General features: G+C 45.0%; 1 long non-coding RNA gene across 1 annotated transcript in view; it reads left to right on the top strand.

Annotated features, from left to right (window-relative positions):
• The window catches only part of LOC134294761 (uncharacterized), a 428,900-nt gene that overhangs the window by 227,445 nt on the left and 195,379 nt on the right, over positions 1-6,076 (top strand). The window lies entirely within an intron of this gene.

Here is a 6,076-nt window from a genome sequence, read left to right as displayed (position 1 = left end):
TTTCTGTTATTTCCCCCAAAACACAGACTGTGACATACAAATACAGTAACCAACTCGATTGTCATGATTTTGTGGGGCTTTTTTTCTTTTTTAAAAAAGAAAAAAGTAAAAATTTCTTTTTTAAGATAAAAAAAATATTTGCGTGAGATAGTGCTTGCAGTTCTGGAGGGACCCCTATTTTTTTGCATTTCATAGACTTAGCATGGGGATTTGGTTAACCAGTTAAAATTCATGAGTAAACCAGATTTTTTTTAACCCCCGTAGAGGCCTGCCTCCAGGTGTTTTGGAGGGCTGAAGTTTGCCCATGCCTGATTTAACCTCTAGTTCACTAGCAAAACTACATTACTGTGTTGCAAAACAAGACATGTCACAGACTTGAAATGTTTGGAAAACTGAGTAAACTGCACTTTCCTTCATGATGAGGGGTGGGCTAGATGGCCTTTGTGGCCCCTTCTGGCTCTTCAGATTCTGTGTTTCCTTTTGTGCAAAGGACCCATTTTATGCAGGTTGATGTCATAATTCCCATTGCAGAGCATACCGAATACTGAAATTGAAATAGCACTCCGCCAACAGTAGTTTCTGTTGGCTCAGAAATCCCACTGGTTTTGTGAAACTTAACTGCAGGCAGGTATACATTGCAATGATGTCTTTCCAAAAGCCACAGAAATACGCTGCAACTATGAGAATCATAGGGACCCAAAGGATAAATTGTAGCTTGTCTGCTGTGTATTGGCAGAATCTGGTCCATTTGGGAAAATGGAAACAATGGCTTGTTGTGGAAACAAGGACTAGTGATGAAGCTTCAGCTGAGACAGTTTTCCCCCATGATAACTTTCAGGAGTGAATTTCCCTTCTGAGGAGTAGATTTCTCTCACTCTCTGTTTTTCACCTATGAGTCATTTATAAGTCGGATGTTTTAACTGCCTGTATACGAATTAGCACTTCCCAAGCAACCTGTTGTAGGGACCAACAATGCTATTATTTAGTGAGCCAGGGTAAATGCAGTGTGTCCATTTGTACCCACTGACTATAATGGTTTGTTTCTTACATGTAGGCTTGCTAATTACTGACACTTGATATAGAATACACAGCATTGACCACTAATTTGAGTAGCCCTGAAATAGAATACATGCCTTTTACCTCTCATGTTTCATAATCTAGCACATTTATGGGCCAGCATATTCATGTTTCAATGGAGAGTATTCTTATTTAAATAATTGTAACAAAGAAAAAATAAAGGTTGCTTAAGAAAACAGTAAAATGTTTATTTTGCAAAAAAGCAGAATTTGCATAGTGGTATGACTTCGTCTGCAAATGGGATATAACTTTTAGTAAGCCCCATTGAATACAGCAGAGTTACTACTGAGGAATCACGTATTGCAGTGGTTCTCAACCTGGGATCTCCAAATGTTTTTGGCCTTCAACTCCCAGAAATCCTAACAGCTTGTAAACTGGCTGGGATTTCTGGGAGATGTAGGCCAAAAACATCTGGGGACCCCAGGTTGAGAACTATTTATTTATTTATTTATTTATTTACAACATTTATATCCCGCCCTTCTCACCCGAAGGGACTCAGGGCGGCGTACAAATTGGCAACAATTCAATGCCTGCACATAATTAAAACAGCAATGAAAATCCAATAAAACAATTAAACAATAGAAAAATATAAAACATATGATTAAAATCCATTCCTCCAAAATCCTCGTGCTGTAGCCGTAAATCAGTCCAGGGTCGTCTTTTATCATTTAATCTTTGAAAGCCTGGGCACATAGCCATGTTTTCAGGGCTTTTCTAAAACTCAGAAGGGTTGGGGCGTGCCGTATTTCTCTGGGGAGGGTGTTCCACAGCCGGGGAGCCACCACCGAGAAGGCCCTGTCCCTCGTCCCCACCAGCCGTGCCTGTGAGGCAGGCGGGACCGAGAGCAGGGCCTCTCCAGATGACCTTAGGGATCTTCCTGGCTTATAGGAGGAGATACGTTCGGACAAGTAGATTGGGCCAGAACCGTTTAGGGCTTTATAGGTCAAGACCAGCACTTTGAATTGGGCTCGGTAGCATATCGGCAGCCAGTGGAGCTGGCTTAACAAGGGGGTGGTATGCTCCCTGTAAGCTGCCCCAGTTATTAATCTGGCTGCCGCCCGTTGTACTAGTTGGAGCTTCCGGGCCGTCTTCAAAGGCAACCCCACGTAGAGAGCGTTGCAGTAGTCCAAACGAGCTGTAACCAGAGCGTGGACCACCGTGGCCAAGTCAGACCTCCCAAGGAACGGGCGCAGCTGACGCACAAGTCTTAGTTGTGCGAAGGCTCCCCTGGCCACCACCGAGACCTGGGGCTCCAGGCTCAGCGATGAGTCCAGGAGAACCCCCAGACTGCGAACCTGTGTCTTCAGGGGGAGTGCGACCCCGTCCAGCACAGGCTGTAACCCTATTCCCTGTTCGGCCCTACGACTGACCAGGAGGACCTCTGTCTTGTCTGGATTCAGTTTCAATTTGTTCACCCTCATCCAGTCCGACACAGCAGCCAGACACCGGTTCAGGACCTGAACAGCCTCCTTAGTGACAGGTGGGAAGGAGTGACAGAGCTGGACATCATCTGCGTACAGATGACACCGGACCCCGAAACTCCGGATGATCTCTCCCAGTGGCTTCATGTAGATGTTGAACAACATGGGGGACAGTACTGAACCCTGCGGGACCCCACAAGTCAATGGTTGTGGGGCCGAGCAGGTGTCCCCCAATGACACCATCTGGGACCGACCCTCCAGGAAGGACCGGAGCCACTGCAGAACAGTACCTCCGAGACCCATCCCAGCGAGGCGTCCCAGAAGGATACCGTGATCGACGGTATCGAAGGCCGCTGAGAGGTCCAGCAGAACCAGCAGGGACACACTCCCCCTGTCCAGTTCCCGGCGTAGATCATCGACTAAGGCGACCAAGGCTGTCTCGGTACCATGCCCCGGCCTGAAGCCAGACTGTGCCGGATCCAGAAAATCGGTATCTACCAAGAATGCCTGGAGTTGTGCGGCCACCACACGTTCCATGACCTTGCCCAAAAAGGGGAGATTGGAAATAGGCCGAAAGTTCTCCAATTGAGTGGGGTCCAGTGATGGCTTCTTCAACAGCGGTTTGATCACAGCCAATTTCAGGCTCGCTGGAAATATGCCTTCCCGAAGGGAGGCATTCACCACCACCTTCACCCACTCGGCCAATCCCCCTCTGGCTTCTCTCACCAGCCAGGATGGGCAGGGGTCTAGGATGCATGTGGTAGCCCTCACCTCTCCAAGCACCTTGTCCACGTCCTCAGGCTGAACCAATTGAAATGAACTACTGATGTATTGGATTGCACTGTTGCAGAATGAGTTGTGGAAGTTAGGGGATGTCTTACCCTAAAATAACTTTTCTACTTACATTTAGACAAGATGATGTCTTTCATCTGCTTGACCTGTCTGAAAAGGGGCTGTAAAGATAGGGGAAATAATTTAGAAAGGGATTTGAACTCTAAGATGGGTTCAGTGGGGTTGATCTTAAGCTGAATTTATATGTAAGTTAGAATAGGTACATTTCTAAGTGTAACTAACTCCAGCCATATGTATATGTATGTATATGTATACACGCACACACCGGATAGCATAGAGTTGGGTTAATATCCCTGTAATGTTTGTTTTGCTGTCTGTGCCCTTGTTCAGAAGATTTTACCTCACTTTCAGTCTCTGTGATAATTGACTTTTGAAAAAGTCCAATTATCCAATGTGGAAAAAAGGATTGGTAAAGCTTCAGCAGAGACACCTTTTCCCCATGATAACTCTTTCAGGAGTGAATTTCCCTTAAAGGGGTAGATGTCTCTCACCGCCTGTGGTCTCAGCACCATTCTTAACTACAAGTTGAATTTAATGTCTGTAACTCAGGGATTGCCCGTACTGTGTAAATTATTAATATTGTTTTTCCTCATCTTTTCAGCCCTCCTTTGCCACACAGCCAGGCAGATCTGTTTGATCTCAGTAAAGACCAGATAATTAATCTGGCTTACATTTCTTCTGTACCACACAAGGGCATCAGACAAATAAGAATTCACTGGCTTTTGGAACTTGTTGAAATTGGGTAAGTAATATTGTGTATTTAATAATTTGCTCTTTCTTTCTGGTCTTGTCTGGATGACTTGACAGTCCTGTTTCCTAAGCTAATCACATCTGTTCTTTTAAGTTGGTTATCTAGCTATGGAGTCCATCCTGAAACTACTGTATATGTAAAAATGGGAACTGTATATTAGTTCCTCTAAGGAGCCCCTAGTGGCATACTGGGTTAAACCCTTGTGCTAGCAGGACTGCTGACTGAAAGGTCGGTGGTTTGAATCTGGGGAGTGGGGTGAGCTTCCATCTGTCACTTCCAGCTAATCATGCAGGGACATGAGAGAAGCCTTCCCACAGGATGGTAAAACATCTGGGCATCCTCAGGGCAATGTCCTTGCAGGCGGCCAGTTCTCTCACACTGGAAGCGACTTTCAGTTTCTCAAGTTGCTCCTGACATGAAAAAATTCCCCTGAAAAAATTCCTGATCATCACATATATTTATCTCCCCTGGAGTTTCAGTTGTGGGAAGGGCAGGTTTTACTTGAAGATAGGAGCAGATAGACTTCTGGAGTTCTCCATTTCTACTAGAAATCCTAGTAGAATGTCTACTAGAGCTGCAGACCAAAAGGTCCCAGGTTCAAACCCCGGGAGCGGCGTGAGCAGCCGCTGTTAGCTCCTGCCAACCTAGCAGTTCGAAAACATGCAGATGTGATCAATAGGTACCGCTCCGGCGGGAAGGTAACGGCGCTCCATGCAGTCATGCTGGCCACATGACCTTGGAGGTGTCTACGGACAACGCCAGCTCTTCGGCTTAGAAATGGAAATGAGCACCACACCCCAGAGTCAGACATGACTCGATTTAACGTCAGGGGAAACCTTTACCTTTACCTTACTACTAGAATCCCAGAAATGTGGGGTTGGAGCCTGGTTAAAAAAAAAAAAGACAAACACTTAGAATTGCAGTACAGTTGTACCTCCACGTTTGCGTTTTTGAGGTTTGCATGTATGATTATTGCTGGATTTATTTTAAAATATCATTTTTAGGAGTCTGAAAGTCCTCCTTACTTTGGTCAATGTCCTCCAGTCATGCTGGAAGATCTAGAGATTTCTGGAGAGGTGTTCTTAAGTTAAAAAACAAAACCTAACAATTTCTTTATCTGTGGTGTTTCCTTTCACAAGATTGCTGCATCTGTAAGCCCAGCAAATGGGAAGGACTCTGTTTTCTGAGCTTAGGAATTTGTTCTAAGGGCCAATGTAGCAGCAAACGCCCGGTGATTCTACATGAAGGATGGAGAAAGGCTATCCCTGGGGCTGCATGTGCCCCTTACAAAGCTGTTTTCACCACACACACACCCCCCCCCCAACTCGCTCAAATTGCCTTTTCTGTGCTAAAACAGGTGAATTTCCCCTCCTGAAAATGACTGGCACAAACATTGAAACATTCTATTCAAAATTAAAAGTAACCAGGATCAAAAGGGGCATCCTTGTTCCCTCTCATCATGTTAATTTTGAAATGTCACTTTGTTGTGCTGCTGTTATCAGAAGGAACTGAAAAGGAAACCATAAGCACCTAACTGGCTTGTAACTGATGGTTTCCAAGTTCTGATTAGGCCTAGTTAGCTCTTGGTACCAGCTGCAGTTTGGCCCCAATCCATGGATCTCAAGTCCCATTATATATAATGACATAGTAAAATGGTGTTCCCTCTTTGCAAAATCAAGATTTCCTTTTTGGAATTTAATTTTAATATTTCAAAGCCATGGATGATGGGATCTGTGGATATGGAGAGTCAACTCCAAAATGTAATTTTTCCAAATGTTGTCCTAGATCGAGTACTAAGGGACCCTGGCCTAGAGAACATACATCCTGTCTCTAAATTTGGGTACAGCTCTGTGGCCTTAGTCTGGCCTGGCCTTGAAAGGCTTTTCAGTGATTTTGACAATGCAGGCAGAACACATACCTGCACAAACTTTGGATATTCCAGGAAGTACATCTGCTCCCCCCATTTTCAGGCGCA

Source organism: Anolis carolinensis, unplaced genomic scaffold, assembly GCF_035594765.1.
Source record: "Anolis carolinensis isolate JA03-04 unplaced genomic scaffold, rAnoCar3.1.pri scaffold_19, whole genome shotgun sequence".
Classification (NCBI taxonomy): Eukaryota; Metazoa; Chordata; class Lepidosauria; order Squamata; family Dactyloidae; genus Anolis; species Anolis carolinensis.
Note: the sequence above shows the minus strand (reverse complement) of the source record. Positions and strands in the feature narration are given on the sequence as shown.